Genomic DNA, 17,557 nt, shown 5'->3' with positions numbered 1-17,557 from the left:
ATGTTCCAGGTTTGCTTATAAATAATAGCCCCCTTTTGTATTGTATAACCGCAATCTTTGCTGTGTTGTTTTCCGCAGTAATGCAAGCAGTGTCTGTTCTATATAAAACTAATGAACACTGGGAAATATTCAGTAGTTAAGGGAAAAAATGAAAAACTTTTACACAAATGTTTTCAATCATATTTAGCATTGAGTTTTTTTTGAAAAAAAAGTAAAGTTTATTTTTCTAAATGACAACTACCTGTGATTCTTTAAAAAACAAGGTAATATTTAAAATGGCATTACGATGGTTCTGTACATAAAACTGTACTTTTAACAGCAGATCTGAATTGTTAACATTTCCTTACCTTGTAACTGGCACTGAATACTTCACTTACCACTTTGGATATAGAAGGGTTCCATAAAGTTAGCACTTTATTGGGATTAAACAACCAAATAACCCAGTTTCTTTTTTTTTTTTCTTCCGTGCTTAATTAGACGTGACAGGGAGAGGCCTTCCAGGTTGAACAGGCCAGCAAGCAGTCAGCTCAAAATTCCCTTTCAAATGACATGACACTTATATGCTCAAGTTTTTACCAAATTTATTGTTTAAGTACTTGCTCAGTCATTTGAAATGAAATGCTTAGAGTAGCTTTTCCACATTGGACTTCTTCTAACTTAATGTTTTTCCTAGTTCACAATGTTTGGGACATTGTGCCCATTACTAAGACCAGTTCAGAGAATGGACAATTTTGTACGTAGCATGGCCAGAGAGGACGTAGTGGTTTCTGACTGTAACACAAGCCAGCTTTGTTAGCATAGGTTTCATTTCCCATAATTATTCCATTTGTTCTGTATCACTTATTAAACTGGACTAACTTCAATTTTCACTTGTTCTTTAAATATGTTGAGAAGCATAATACTGTAACTTGACTTGAGTCATAAAACACATTTTAATACTTACTTATTTTCATGGAAAAAAAAAGAGACTAAAACCTAAGTAAGTTTAGATTAAATCAGTCTAGGTGTAACTTGTATTTTAGTGATGGATTGTAAGTCAAGAGATGAATTGGGAAAATGTATCTGTTGAGGGAAAGATTAGTTAAACTTTTGGTTACTGTGTTCACATCTCAGAGTACAGGCATCATTCATAGTTTAACTTTAAAAATTATTCTCATATTAAGTTTATAGTAAGGTATAAAATTGCCATTTGCATTGTATCTTTATATTTGTAAAAGTTTGATTTCACTGTCAGTGTTTTTAATTAAATTGTATTGTTATTTTAATTTTAAAATTTTAAGACGAACAAAAACTGGAGGCACCCAAGTCCCTTCCTATAATGCGTTTCTAGGGCGACCCTAAGAATGACACATGGATCTTCACCCTGGCCGTGCTTCTGAGCAGCATGTTTGTCTACAACAGCCTGGGCACCATCAACCATCAGGCCCTGGAGCAGCTGCAGTATCCTTCCCAGAACCAAATCACCATGTGTCATTGAGTTTATGGGAGCGTAACTGAGACTGTTCTTTTTGTTCTTGGTGGTGGTTTCCTCATGTCAGTAATCATGGCTGAGGAGAAGGGCCACAGGATTAACGGGAATGTTTATAAAACTTGTTTCTGGGTAAGAACTGAAAATTTTGGCATGAAGCAGGTTTCATTTCTTAGCTAAGATCCCAGCTACACGACAGAAATAACAAAGCTAATCAGGACAAAATCCTCTCCCAGCCCTGGTGAAGAAGATGACTCAGCCGAGTTTGTGAGTTTCTTTCCAGACTTTGTTTGGGCTGTACGGGACTTCAGTCTGGAGCTAAAGTTAGAGGGAGGCACCATCACTGAAGACGAGTACCTGGAGCACGCCTTGAAGTTGATTCCAGGTAACAGAGGATGGCCTGGGTGGTGTAAAGTCAACTGAGTCCCGTCATTCACTACTTAAGCTCAATTGTTATTTTTGATGATATTGAGATCCATACTAATGTTGACATGTGTGTGACAGGTAGGTATGATTTCAGTTATTATTACTGAAAAAACTGAAGATACCAGAATTTAGGCTGGCTGAAAAAATGTAGAAACTAATATTGGGCCAAGAGTTCTTAGAAAAATTGACACCATGAAAAAAATGCAGAAGCTTACAATTAGTGCTAAAACTTCCTAAGGCTCAAATATTTTGTTACTGATTAAGTTCAAAGCTCCTCTATTTCTATTTAGACAAATAAGCCCATTAGTATGAAAGACGGTAAACACAAATATACTTAATTACTTAATTTTTTAAATATATTTCATGTAGTCTACATTACTAGCCTGTATAGTTACAGCTTTTATATAAAAAGATATTTTTACACTAATGTTTCCTTAAAAAACTATTGGCATATCTTTCCATAAGATTGACAAATCCTTTATTATGTGTTTGTTTTTCATACCATCACTCTCTTCATTTTATAGCATCATATAATATTTTGTCATGTTGATATAATAAATTCATTATACAGAATAAATTTAGCAGAAAGAATAATAGGTGGGTGCCTCAAAGCATATTATTTTTTGCTTACTTAATAATTTATTTATTCACACAACAGTCAGTTATTTATTTATTTATTTATTTATTTGTATTTTTCTAAAGTGAAAAGCAGGGCGGGGGGCAGCAGAGAGACTACTGCAAGCACCCGACCAGGATGCACCAGGCGTGCCCACTAAGGGGCGATGCTTGGTCCATCTGGGGTGTTGCTCCACTGCTACCAGAGTCATTCTAGCATAAGGCAGAAGCCATGGAGCCATCCTCAGCGCCCAGGCCAACTATGCTCCCATGGAGCCTTGGCTGCGGGAGGGGAAGAGAGTGATAGACAGAAAAGAGAGGAGGAATGGTGGAGAAACAGATGGACGCTTTTCCTATGTGCCCTGGCCAGGAATCGAACCTGGAACTTCCACACACTGGGCCAACGTTGTACCGCTGAGCCAACTGGCCAGGGCCAACAATCATTTATTGAATAGGTGATATATGTCCCGAATTCATCTGCGTGACATTGTTAAATTCAATATAATCTGATACAGAGAACAGGTAAGGTCTCCAAGTGGCTTTAGATTAACCCTAATGTTCTATGGTGTCTGCTAAAAAAATCTCTAAACACAGTTATTTTGTGTGTATCTTTTAACCTTGATTTTTAGAAGTTTTTCTTTACTGTTCTGAGTATTTTTTGTCTTTCATGTAATATTTCTCCCATAAATATAATTATTTCTACCAGAAAATAATTTACTCTTTCTTTAGAGCACTCATTTTATTTCTAACATGAGGACTATAATATCAAAACTCCTTATGAAAATTTGGGGAATTAATCTATCATTCAAAACAAAAATCTATTAAAGAGAGCCACTGGACACCATAGAAAGGCTAAGAAAAACAGTCACAAGTTTCTTCACTTGGAATGGATGTCTCCCCTTCTTCTCCAGGACTAGCTCCTTTATACCTGGCTTTGGACAAAAAAAAAAAAAATCTAAATTTCTATGCTTTGGTTAAATTAACATTAGGTTGATTTGCCTGGTTAAGTAAAAGAAGATTTACAGGCACTAGTGTTACAGTGATACAAAGGTCCTTAGAAAGAAAAGTTTTCTATCTCCTTGCTTGAAGACCATCTCATCAATGATTCCCCTTTTTCTATTCTACAGGCAAGAATCTCCAAATCAAGAAATCCAACCTGCCTAGAGAGTATATCAGGAAGTTCTTTCCAAGGCGGAATTGCTTTATGTTTGACTGGCCTACAAATGACAAAGAATTATTACACAATTTGGAGGAGGTGTCAGAAAACCAACTAGATTTGAATTTCCAGCAGCAATCCAAAAATTTCCGCAAATATATCTTCACACATGCAGAAACCAAGACCATCCAATGGAACATCACTGTCACTGGAAATGGTGAGTCTTCTCTGTGAGCACATATTCCTCTGTGCTTTACTGTGTGTGAGTGCACATTTGGTTTGCTGGTAATTTTGTTTTCTTCTTTAAGTGATTTGGCAAAGCAGAGATTCATACCATACATAGACATGCAAGTTTTTTCATTAAAGTTTCCCTATGTGAAGGACTATTCAAGCCAACTATATCTTGTGAAACTAGTACACTAATTATGTAAGCACAAGCTGCTGTTAAAGATAAGAATCCACATAGTGATGAGAAGACCAATGAGACGAGTGTGTCTTGGTGAAGATACATAAGATATTTAGTGAATTTACACAAGTTTGAAAGTAGATAGCAATTCCTTGAGCCTCTGAGAGTTCATGGAGAGTTTGAGAAGCTAATTTAACTATAGTTTTATGTACAGGACTGGATTCACAGTTATGCAACTGGGCAGACACACAGTGCCCTATGCTGAACTGAGCCCATACTTGGTTTAATATTTGTGTCACTGTCCTGAAATTCCTGATGATTTCTTAAAGGGGCCCCTCATTCATTTTCAAGTAATATATAAAATTTATCTACTTTAGTCACTTATATAATAAACCCTTTGTAAAGTATCAATGGTACAAGTATTCTAGGACATCTTTGAATAAATTGATTAAGATTATTATTTTAATATTATAATGTGATGAATTCATAAATAAAAAAGAATGAATTGAATACACAATAATTATATTATTAGAAAATGAAGGGAATTCAAGATGTTAGCAGAGTAGGTGGAAGTTACATTCTCCTCCTCCCAAGACCAAAATGAATTACAATTAAATTATAGAACAGTAATTCTATTAACAAATGTAAGGCTAGCTGAAGAAAAGTCATATAACCAAGGATTTCTAGAAGAAGCCACATGCAGACTGATAGTAAGGACAGTAACACAAAAAGGGCTGGCCCTGATCCCATGGATAGCAACTGAGGTTCAAGAAGGATATCTGAACTTTAAAGGTTCTCCCAAAGAAGTATGGAATCTAAACTCCAAGCCTAGCTCTGCAGCCCAGAGCACCAGAGCTAGGATGGGGCACCCACATAACATCTGGCTGTGAAAAGCAAGGTCTCTGTCCCTCAGAATTAAACAGGAATCCAATAGAGACACAGGCACGCTCTTAAAAGGCCAATGCATAGAATTTCTTTTTCAGCCATTCACCCTGGGCTCTGGAAGAAAAAGGGTGGAGTGGGCTAGAGTTGCGTGAAGAAATCTAGGATTGCAGCTCTGGGGAGAAAGCCGAAGGGACAGCCACCAGGATCCATGTGCTGAGTCCTTCTCCCACACCACAGATGTCATCTTTCTTAAAGTGAGCATTCCCCTCGAAGTGGTATCGGCCTGTGGGAAAACAATAGACCAACACTCTGACCTCCCTCTCGCCCACACAGCAGAGCTCACACCCTGCTGAGGAGTAAGCTGCCTTAGCCAGACTGGTCTGGGCAGACTCAGGAGGTGACTGAGTTGAGTGGCTTTGGGGTTGCAGCTATTCTTCCTGCTTTCCCATGAACCTGACTGGAACTTTCTTCTGATAGGCATTCATTAGAACCACCAGCCAGGCTTTGGCAAGCTCACCTTCCGAGGTTCAGAGGCTCTACCTGTCTGGCTCAAGGTGGCTCTGCCCTGCTGAGGTCCAGGCAAAATCCAGAATAGACTGAATTGTGTAGTCCTAGGATGGGGACCTTTCCCCACACATTCCCCTAAGCCGGACCCATACCTCCCATCATAAGACAACCTCTCACTACTGCTTGTTGACTCACTGTGCACCTACCTCATCAGCTCGAGTACTGCCAGTGGCCCTTTCAGTGACTGAGCCTGACAAGCGTCAGGCAGACAAGGCAGGCAGAGGTGGATCTCAGGGTGCCTTGGGATTTTGGCTTATCTGCCCCTGGACTCAGGCTAGTAAGGCTGGCATTGTTGTACAACTTGGTCCATCCCACATTCATCCAGGCACAGCAGAGGTAATTACAAACTGTAGATTGCTTGTAGCTCCAAACAGATTGCCTAGAACCAGTCACAGGCAACATCTGGCATTGGCCTACACCAGAGTCCTACTCAAGTGACCCAGAACAAACACAGCCAGGGGTCAGCTTCAGAAAACACCAGAGCAGGATCCAATATGCTTCACAATCAGCATATCCAAAAGAAGATGTTGTCAGGCACAAAATCTTGCTGAGGTAAATTCTACTTCATGTGGTCAGCACCTACACAGCAACTTGCATAGTGTATTCAAGGTTGAACCTCACAGTCAGCCAGTCTGAATGTCAATCCTAGACATGACTGAATCAAGCTCAGTTGATCAAAGAGAATGCCTCACTGGACCTCACAGGGCACCTACCACATATGGCCATCCCATGAAGCCTGGGAATTATAGCAGCTCTGCCTAATACATAGAAGTAAACACAAAGAGGCAGTCAAAATGGGGAGACAAAGAATCAGGCCTCAAATGAAAGAACAAGAGACATCTCCAGGAAAAGAACTAAATGCAATGGAGGCAAGCAGTTTATCAGATACAAAGTTCAGAGTTTGGGTTATAAGAATGCCCAAGAGCATAAAAAGGGACATAAAAACCATACAAAAGGACTAGTCAGAAATGTCAAATTTAATATCTGAAATTAAAAATACACTGAAAAGAATAAACAGTTGGTTAGATATGAAGAAGAGGCCTCAACCAGTGATGTGTAAGGCAAAGTAACAGAACACACCCAATCTGAGCTGCAAAAAGAAAAAGGAATTTTAAAAAATGAGGATAGTTTAAGAGACATTTGGTACAACTGAAAAACTTTAAAATATATGCATCGCAGAAGTACAGGAAGAAGAGAGAGACCAAAAACTTCAAAACTTGTTTAAAGAAATAATGACTGAAAACTCCCCTAACCTGGTGAAGAGAAAAAGACAAATCCTGTAAGCAGAGAGTCCCGAACAAGATGAACCCAAAAAGGCATAAACCAAGACAAAATATAATTAAAATGGCAAATGTTAATGACAAAGAGAAAATCTTAAAAGCTGCAAGAGAAACACAGTTAGTTACATACAAAGGAGCTCCTAGAAAACTATCAGTTCATTGATCAAGAGAAACATTGTTGGGCCAGAAATGAAATATTTAAAGTGAAGATAATCAAGGACTTACAACCCAAACTACTTTACCCAGCAAGGCTATCATTTAAAATTGAAGGAGAAATAAAGAGCTTCACAGACAAGAAAAGGCTTAAAAGAGTCTGTTACCACCAAACCAACATTACAAGAAATATGTAAGAGCCTGCTATAAGAGGAAGAACAGCAAGAAGAAGAAAAGAGAAAAAACACACACACAAAGAAACGCAGTTAAAGGACTAATACAAGCAATAAACACATACCTATCAATAATCACATCAAAAGTAAATGGCTTCATATGACATAGGGTATCTGAATGGATATGAAAACATGAACACAGATCTGCTGTCTACAGGAGACCCACTGTAGAATGAAAGACACAGACTAAAATAAATGAATGAAAAGAGATATTTTATGAAAACGGAAAGGAAAATAAAATCCAGGGTAGTAATACTTATATTTGACAAAATAGACTTTAAAACAAAGGTTATAGTAAAAGACAAAGAAGAACACTATATAATGATAAAGGGAGCAATTCACAAGGGAATATAACCCTTATAAACATTTATGCACTCAACACAGGAGCACCTAAATATGTAAAATTAATCATGAGGGACATAAAAGAAGAAATTGACCATAATTCAGTCCTTATAGGGGATTTTAACACTTCCATTGTTAAATGGAAGGATTTTGTCCTTCCATTGATATGAAAGGATATATCTTCCATACAGAAAAACAACAGGACAATGGTGGCCTTAAAATGACACATGAAGGCCCTGGCCGGTTGGCTCAGCGGTAGAGCATCGGCCTAGCGTGCGGAGGACCCGGGTTCGATTCCCGGCCAGGGCACACAGGAGAAGTGCCCATTTGCTTCTCCACCCCTCCGCCATGCCTTCCTCTCTGTCTCTCTCTCCCCCTCCCGCAGCCAAGGCTCCATTGGAGCAAAAGATGGCCCAGGCGCTGGGGATGGCTCTGTGGCCTCTGCCTCAGGCGCTAGAGTGGCTCTGGTCGCAACATGGCGACGCCCAGAATGGGCAGAGCATCGCCCCCTGGTGGGCAGAGCATCGCCCCTGGTGGGCGAGCAGGGTGGATCCCGGTCGGGCGCATGTGGGAGTCTGTCTGACTGTCTCTCCCTGTTTCCAGCTTCAGAAAAATGCAAAAAAAAAAAAAAAAAAAAAAAAAAAAATGACACATGAAATTAAATGGATTTAATAGATATCTTCAGAGCATTTCACTCCAAAGCAGCAGAATATATCTTTTTTCCAAGTCTACATGGAACATATTTTAGGATAGACCACATGTTAGAACACAAATAAATCTCAATAAATTTAAGAAGATTGGAATTATATAAAGCATCTTCTCTGACCACAATAGAATGAAACTAGAACTCAATCACTCAAAAAAAAGAAAAACTGAAAAACACACGAAGACATGGAGGCTAAATAACATATTACTAAACAATTAATAGGTTAATGATCTGATTAGGAAAGAAATCAAAAGATATCTTGAAACAAATGAAAATGAGAACACAGTAACCCAAAATCTATAGGACACAGTGAAAGCAGTCTTAAGAGGGAAACTAAGCATTACAGGCCTACCTCAAAAAAAAGAATATTCTCAAATAATCAGTCTAACCTTATACTTAAAGGAACTTTAAAGGAAAAACAACAAACAAAGCCCAAAGTGAGTAGAAGAAAAAAAATAGTAAAAATCAGGGAAGAAATAATTAAAATAAAGTTTTAAAAAACAATACAGCCTGACCAAGCGGTGGCACAGTGGATAGAGCATCGGACTGGGATGCCGAGGATCCAGGTTCAAGACCCTGAGGTCATCAGCTTGAGCATGGGCTCATATGGTTTGAGCAAAGCTCACCAGATTGGACACAAGGTTGCTGGCTCGAACAAGGGGTTACTCGGTCTGCTGAAGGCCTGCGGTCAGGGCACATATGAGGGAGCAATCAATGAACAACTAAGGTGTCGCAATGCGCAACAAATAACTAATAATTGATGCTTCTCATCTCTCCATTCCTGTTTGTCCTTGTCTATCCCTCTCTCTGACTCTGTAAAAAAAAAAAAAAGGACAATACAAAAGATCAAAAAAATAAGTACTGGCTCTTTGAAAAGATAAACAAGATTGACAAACCCTTAACCAGAATCACCAAGAAAAAGAAAATACAGGGACTCAAATAAATAAAACCAGAAATAAAAAGGAGAAGTTAAAACAGAGACTAAAGAGATACAAAAATTGTAAGAAAATATTACCAGCTACTATATGCCAACACATTGGAATATCTGGATGAAATGGATATAGTCCTAGAAACATGCAGTTGTTCCTAAATTGAATCAGGAAGAATCAGAGATTCTAAATAGATAGATTACAAGGAATAAAATTGAAATAGTAATCAAAAACTTCCTAACAAACAAATATCAAATATCCAGAGCTGGACAGCTCTACCAGTAAATTTTAACAAACATTCAGAAGAACTAACACCTATCCTTCTCAAACTATTACAAAAAAATTCAAGGGCATAAAAGACTCCCAAGCTCATTTTATGAGGCTTCCATTATCCTAATTTCAAAACCAGATAAAGACACTACAAAACAAGAAAATCATAGGCCAATATCCCCAGTAGGCATAGATGTTAAAATCCTAGCAATATATTAGCGAACCAGATCCAGTAATATTTTCAGACGAATAACCATGCTCAAGTGTGATTTATTCCAGGAATGCAAAGATAATACAATATCCACAAATTAATAGAAGTGATATAACACATTTAAAAAATGAAGAATAAAAACCACATGATTACATTAATAGATGCAAAAAAATCACTTGATAAAATTTAGTACCCTTTTATAATAAAAACTCTCAGCAAAATGAAAATAGAGGTAACATACCTCACATAATAAAAGCTATGTTTGGCAAGCCCACAAGCAATATCATACTCAATGAACAAAAACAAAAAGCATTTTTCTTAAAATCAGGAACAAGTCTTATTCAACACAGTACTAGAAATCCTAGCCACAGCATTCAGACAAAAAGAAGAAATAAAAGACATCCAAATTGGAAAACAAGAAGTAAAACTATCATTATCTGTAGATAACATGATACTGTCAATAGAAAACAATAAATATTCCATCAAACAATTACTATAACTGATCAATTCAGTAAACTAGCAGAACACAAATATCCAGAAATCAGTTTTATTTTTATATACCAATAAGAAAACATCAGAAATGGAAACTAAGAAAACAATTTCATTCCCAATTGCTTCAAAAATAAAAAAATACATAGTAATAAATTTAACTGAAGATGCAAAAGACCTTTACTTAGAAATTATAAGGCACTAAAGAAAAAACTAAAGAAAATTCAAATAAGTAGAAGCATATTCTGTGTTCATGAATAAGGAGAATTAACATCTTTAAAATTCCAACCACCCAAAGCAATTACAGATTAACACAATTCTTATCAAGATACCAATGGTATATTTCACAGAACCAGAAGAAATAGTTCAAAAACATATATGAAAGCACAAAATAGTCAGACCTCAAAGAGTCACAGCAACTCTTAGAAAGAAGACCAAAGTTGGAGGAATCACTCCACCTGATACAAATAATACAAAGCCACAGTAATCAAAACAGCATGGTACTGGCATAAAAACAGTCATGTAGATCAATGGAAAAGAATAGAGAGACCAGAACTCAACCCATTCCTATATGATTGATTAATATTTGACAAAAGAGACAAAAAATACAGTGAGTAAAGAAGTGTATTCAATAAATGGTATTGGGAAAATTGGGCAGAGAAGTGCAAAAAAATGAAACTACACCATTTTCTTATACAAAGTAAAAACTGAAAATAGATTAAATACTTAAACACTAGTATTGACACCAAAAAAATTCTAAAAGAAAACATGAACTGTAAAATCGTGCATGTGCATTTCTCTTAGCCACATATTTTCTGATATATTGCCTCAGGCAAGGATAACAAAAAAATAAACAAATGAGACTAAGGGGGTCCTTGGGTTACAACACAGTTTTGTTCCTATGACAGTGATGTGACCCGAATTTTGTTGTAAGTCAAAATACACCCAAGCCTAAGTCACTGACCTATCCTAACACAGTTGCAAAATCATAACCTAGAACATAACAACAAAACTAAGCCACAGAAAAAGGAAAAGGACATAAATATACTGTATTTACAATGTACTGCATATTCTTCCACCGCATGCAACCAAACCAGTTTGCCCACATAGTCCATGAGTATGATGCTAACAGTGAAAGCCAAAACACTCACATCTGTTTTTTTTAGTTTTTATGGGAGTGAATATCATAAATTCGAAACATCATATATCAGAGACTGTTGTAACCTGAGGATCCCCTGTAAATCAAACTAAAAAATTTTACACAACAACAACAAAAAAAACATCAACAAAATGAAAATGCAACCCATTGAATGGGACAACATATTCACCAATGAGACATCTGATAAGGGCTTAATATCTAAAACTGATAAAGAACTTATACAGCTCAACATCAAAAAAAACAATTTAAAAAATGGGCAGAAGACCTAAATAGACACTTCTCTAGAGAGGGCATACACATGGCCAATAGACATATGAAAACATGCTCAATGTCACAATTCATCAGAGGAATGCAAATTAAAACCACAATAAGATATATTTCATGCTTGTCAGAATGGCTACCTTCAATAAATCAACAAATATCAAGTGTTAGTGAGAATGTGGAGAATATGGAACCCTGATGCATTGTGGGTAGAAATTTAGATTGGTACAACCACTGTGGAAAGCAGAATGGAGTTACCTCAAGAAATTAGAAGTGGCACTGCCTTATGATTCATCAATTCCACTTCTGGGAATATATCTGTAGAAGCCTAAAACACTTATTCAAAAGAATATATGCACTCCTATGTTCATTGCAGTTATTTACAATAGCCAAAATTTAGAAGCATCCCAATTGTCCATCAGTGGATGAGTGTGAGTGTATAAAAAAACTGTGGTACATTTACACCATGGAATATATTTCACAGCTATAAAAAAGAAGAGAATATTACCTTTTGTACCAGCATGGATGGACCTGGAGAGTATTGTGCTAAGTGAAATAAGCCAGTCAGAGAAAGAGAAGTACTATATTATTTTATTTATACATAGAATTTAATAAACAAAACAAAGTAGAAACTGACACATAAAGAACTGGCAGAAAGCTGTCAGGGAGGAGGGGGGTTGATGACAGAATGAAACAGGTGAAGAGATTAAGAACAAAAAGAATCCTAAACACAGACAACAGTATAGTGATTACAGAGGAAAATGTGGGAGGGAAAATGGGGATGAGGATGTAGAGCATAAAGGGTGATAGAAGGAGACTTGACTTGAGATAGTGAACACACAATACAGTATACAAATGACTTATTATAGAACTGTATTTCTGGAGGGATGACGTCAAAGTAATGGCGCGGTAGGAAGCTATACCGATAAATTTCCCCCAAAACTCAACAAGATCTTCAACCAGAAACAGAAAAACCTATCCGTGGAGCCTCCAGATGTTTCGCAATACACCCGAAGGTATGGTCGAGCGAAAAATTGGCTAAATATATAATAAAACCCCGAAGGAAATAGGGAGTAAGAAATGCCCCGCCTTCCTCACTAACCTAAACAGGGCGGCTTTCACTGGGAACTGAGAATAAAGAAACTGAGGCAAGCAAAGGTGGTGAATAGATCCAGGCCGCGGCACAAACGGCCGAACCAGGCTGTGGCACAGAGATCCAAGCCGAGGAAAAACTGTTCCAGTGGCAACCCGGGCAATACAAGCTAAGACTCGCGCCAAACCCAGACAAAGAAAGACAAGCGGGGCAGCCATTTTCCCCGATATCCTGGTCGGCGCGCGCAGATAGTGGGCGAGAGATTCCTTCCAAAGCCCCGAGAGTGTGCGCCCGTGTTGTCCCACAGAGAGGCAGAGTCAGAGGCCTTTGTGTGGGCCGAAAGCGGAGTCTCCGGGCCACCCCAGCACCCTGAGAAAGCCGCGCACGGGGAGAGAGCAAGAGCCAATTCCAACGCTGGAACTTTTCCGTGCGGGCGGGGGATTCAATCAGAGGGTGAGGCGGCAGGCCTGATATCCTGGTTGGCGCACAGAGAGTGAGCAAGAGATTCCTCTGAGCACCTCAGGAGTGGGCGCCCGTGTTACCCCACAGAGGGGCAGAGTCAGAGGCCTCTGTGTGGGCCAAAAGCAGAAACTCTGGACTGCCCCAGCGCCCTGAGGGAGCCGCGCACAAGGACGGAGCGAGAGCCAATTCCAATGCTGCAACTTTTCCATGCAGGCGGGGGTTTCACTCAGAAGGTGAGGTGGCCAGCCTGATATCCTGGTCTGTGCGCGCAGATAGTGAGCGAGAGATTCCTCCGAGTGCCTCAGCAGTGCCCGCCCGTGTTATCCCACAGAGGGGCAGAGTCAGGGGCCTTTGTGTGGGCCAAAAAGCGGAATCTCGGGCCACCCCAGCGCCTTGAAAAAGCCACGTCCGGGGATGGAGTGAGAGCCAATTCCAACGATGAAACTTTTCCGTGCAGGCGGGGGTTTCACTCCGAGTGAGAGACGGCCGGCCTGATATCCTGGTCTGTGCGCGCAGATAGTAGGTGAGAGATTCCTCCAAATGCCTCGGGGATGCGCACCCCTGTTATCCCACAGAGTGGCAGAGCCAGAGGTCTTTGAGTGGGCGGAAGCCCCACCTGATTATGCTAGCAGCTCTGACTGACTGAGCTTTACCCAGAGCCCTGTGCTGAGTGGGAGTAGAGTGGGGAGTTGCCAGCTCTTTGAGCCTCTTACTATCCAGGCAGAGGCAGCAGCAACCCCATAGCTGGATTATCAGGCTACTAATTGAGGAAGGAAAGACTAGGAGAAAGGCTCCAGGAACACGGACTCTCTCACTGGCAGAGCCTATAAATGCTAATGAGCCTCGACTGCCAACGAGACTGAAGCATAATACACGACATCGCCATAGAGACTTATCAACTGCAAACCTCTACCTGAGCGTCCCAAAGGGGCAGAACCCGAGGTACAGAGTCACCAACCAGAAAGAGGGAGAGAAAAGAAAAAGCAAGAAGATAACCTCTCAAAATCAAGAATAATATGCAGACTTTATATCCTATCCCATTTTATTATATTTGTTCGTTTGTTACTCTTATCTTCATTCTTGATATTTTTTATTCCTCCTCCAATATGGTTGTTTAACTCTCTGCTGGTTTTACTCTTTCCTCACCTTGAACTACACTACCCATAAGTGTTACATCTCCCATTATCTTTTCTTTCCTCTTCCTTTCTCTCTATGAGGGTTGCACTCCAAAACCCTAACTCTCTCTCTCTCCTCTTTTTTCTTTTTTCTTCTTTTAGTAGTTCCCTCTTTCTCTCTCTCTCTCTCTCTTTCTTTTCTCCCTCTATATTAGTTTCTTCCTTTCTCCTTTACGTCTCCTCTCATTCAAACCTCAATAACGAACAATATCTTATCTGGGACTCAAACTTATGTTTGTGGCATTTTGGGGGATTTTTACTTCACATTTTTAACACACTAGCAGTGCTCCCATCCCTGGCTCTCCATTTTATCTACTTCTTGTTCCACTAAATACAATAGTAATTTTTTAATTTGTCCCCCCATTTTCCTGTTTCCCTCTTATTTCTTTCATCATAACTCTTAGTCAACCAACACCTAAAAGCAAATCATTTTATTCTTGACCCAATTTTTTTTTCTTATTTGCTTTTTGTAGGTCCATATGCCCTTTTTTTTTTCTTTTCTTTTTCTTTTTTTTTCCCCCCCTTTATTACTTCTCCCCAATTCAGGCCCTCCATTACAGGCATTGTTTGTTCTATTTAGTACAATATAATTCACAGTTCACCACAAGATTTCCTAAAGAAAGAGGGGAGAGGAGAGGAGAGGAAAAAAGGGGGGGGAATAATTACCTTTTTTTTAATTTTTATTTTATTTTATTTTTCTTTATTTCATTATTAATTTTTTTTAAAAAAAAAAAACAACTCTTTTTGATTTTTTATTTTATTTACCTTTTTATTCTTTATTAAATCTCATTAATACTATCAACTAAACCACCCTCAGATGCCATTAACGAAGAGAAAATAGAATATCATGGATACAAAAGAAAGAGAGGTAACACAGCTAGATGAGGAAAAATCTATGAAGAAAAAATTTAATATATTGAAAACCTTGGAGCTAAATGACAGAGAATTTAAGATAGAAATCCTAAAAATCCTCCGAGATATACAAGAAAACACAGAAAGGCAATTTAGGGAGCTCAGAAAACAACTCAACGAACACAAAGAATATATTTCCAAGGAAATTGAAACTATAAAAACAAATCAAACAGACATGAAAAACTCAATTCACGAGCTGAAAAATGAGGTAACAAGCTTAGCTAATAGAACAGGCCAGATAGAAGAGAGGATTAGTGAAATAGAAGACAAGCAACTTGAGGCACAACAGAGAGAAGAAGAAAGAGATTCAAAAATTTAAAAAAAATGAGATAGCCCTATAAGAATTATCTGACTCCATCAAAAAGAATAACATAAGAATAATAGGTATATCAGAGGGAGAAGAGAGAGAAAATAGAATGGAGAACATATTCAAACAAATAATAGATGAGAACTTCCCAAGCCTGTAGAAAGAACTAAAGCCTCAAATTCAAGAAGCGAACAGAACTCCGAGTTTTCTTAACCCCAACAAACCTACTCCAAGGCATATCATAATGACATTGGCACAAACCAACGGCAAAGAAAAAATTCTCAAGGCAGCCAGGGAAAAGAAGAATACAACATATAAAGGAAGGCCCATTAGATTATCATCAGAATTCTCAGCAGAAACTCTACAAGCTAGAAGAGAGTGGACCCCAATATTTAAAGTCCTGAAAGAGGAACTTTCAGCCACAAATATTATACCCATCAAAGCTATCCTTTAAATATGAAGGAGAAATAAAAACATTCACAGATACAGAAAAGATGAAGGAATTTATCATCAAAAAAACCCCACTCCAGGAATTACTAAAGGGGGTTCTCCAATCACATACAAAAAAACAAAAAACAAAAAAAAACAACAAAGCCACAAGTAAGAGCTCCAAGAAAAACACAATAAAACCAAATTTAAACTGTGACAACAACAAAAAGAAAGGGGGGGAGAGGATGGAGATTAACAGTAGCAAAGAACGATGGAGTGCAAAAGTACTCACAAAATAGTGCGCTACAATGAACAGGGTAGGAACCCTTTTCATTACTTAAAGGTAACCACCATTGAAAAAACCACCACAGAAGCACATGAGATAAAAAAGATAGCAACAGAGGAAAGATGTATGGAATACAACCAAATAAAAACAAAAGAGAAAAATGAAAGAGAAGGATCAAACAAGACACAAAACTAACAGAAAGCAATCTATAAAATGGCAATAGGGAACTCACAAGTGTCAATAATTACACTAAATGTAAACTGATTAAACTCACCAATAAAAAGGCACAGAGTAGCAGAATGGATTAAAAAAGAAAATCCAACTGTATGCTGCCTACAGGAAACTCATCTAAGTAACAAGGATAAAAACAAATTCAAAGTGAAAGGCTGGAAAACAATACTCCAAGCAAATAACATCCAAAAAAAGGCAGGCGTAGCAATACTCATATCTGATTATGCTGACTACAAGACAGCAAAAGTACTCAGAGACAAAAATGGCCATTTCATAATGGCTAAAGGGACACGGAATCAAGAAGACATAACAATTTATTAATATATATGCACCAAACCAAGGAGCATCAAAATATATAAGACAGCTACTTATTGACCTTAAAACAAAAACTGACAAAAATACAATCATACTTGGAGACCTCAATACACCGCTGACGGCTCTAGATCGGTCATCTAAACAGAGAATCAACAAAGATATAGTGGCCTTAAACAAAGCACTAGAGCACCTGGATATGATAGACATCTACAGGACATTTCATCCCAAAGTGACTGAGTATACATGTTTCTCCAGTGTACATGGATCATTTTCAAGAATTGACCATATGTTGGGCCACAAAAACAACATCAGCAAATTCAGAAAAATTAAAGTTCTACCAAGCATATTTTCTGATCATAAAGCCTTGAAACTAGAATTCAACTGCAAAAAAGAGGAAAAAAATCCCACAAAAATATGGAAACTAAACAACATACTTTTAAAAAATGAATGGGTCAAAGAAGAAATAAGTGCAGAGGAGTGGGCATTCCAGCTTCCATGGTGGACGGTAGCAGACCAACCAAAGTATAAATAAAAAGACAGATTTAACTATAGTAAGTTGTTTTATAAAGATTTATTCTGAGCTCCAAGATGGCAGCAGAGTAGGTGGATGCACAGATGCCCAGCTCTCAACACCAAACTGGAATACAAATCAATTTAGGAAAAATCAGCATGAAAAACCAACACTGAACTGCAAGAACAGCTCTCAAAAACCAAGGAGCAAAGAGGAAGCCACAATAATCCTGGTAAGGAGTGCCTGAATCTCCTCTGCTTACAGGAACGGAAGAGGGGGG

At 38.3% G+C, this 17,557-nt stretch overlaps 1 pseudogene; it reads left to right on the top strand.

The window, feature by feature from the left end:
• Nucleotides 1-1,350: 1,350 nt before the first annotated feature.
• Nucleotides 1,351-17,557, top strand: part of LOC136398348 (guanylate-binding protein 7-like) — a 35,461-nt pseudogene continuing 19,254 nt past the window's right edge.

Source organism: Saccopteryx leptura, chromosome 3 (genome assembly GCF_036850995.1).
Source record: "Saccopteryx leptura isolate mSacLep1 chromosome 3, mSacLep1_pri_phased_curated, whole genome shotgun sequence".
In the NCBI taxonomy this organism is placed as follows: domain Eukaryota; kingdom Metazoa; phylum Chordata; class Mammalia; order Chiroptera; family Emballonuridae; genus Saccopteryx; species Saccopteryx leptura.
This window is presented reverse-complemented; position numbering and strand designations above follow the sequence as displayed.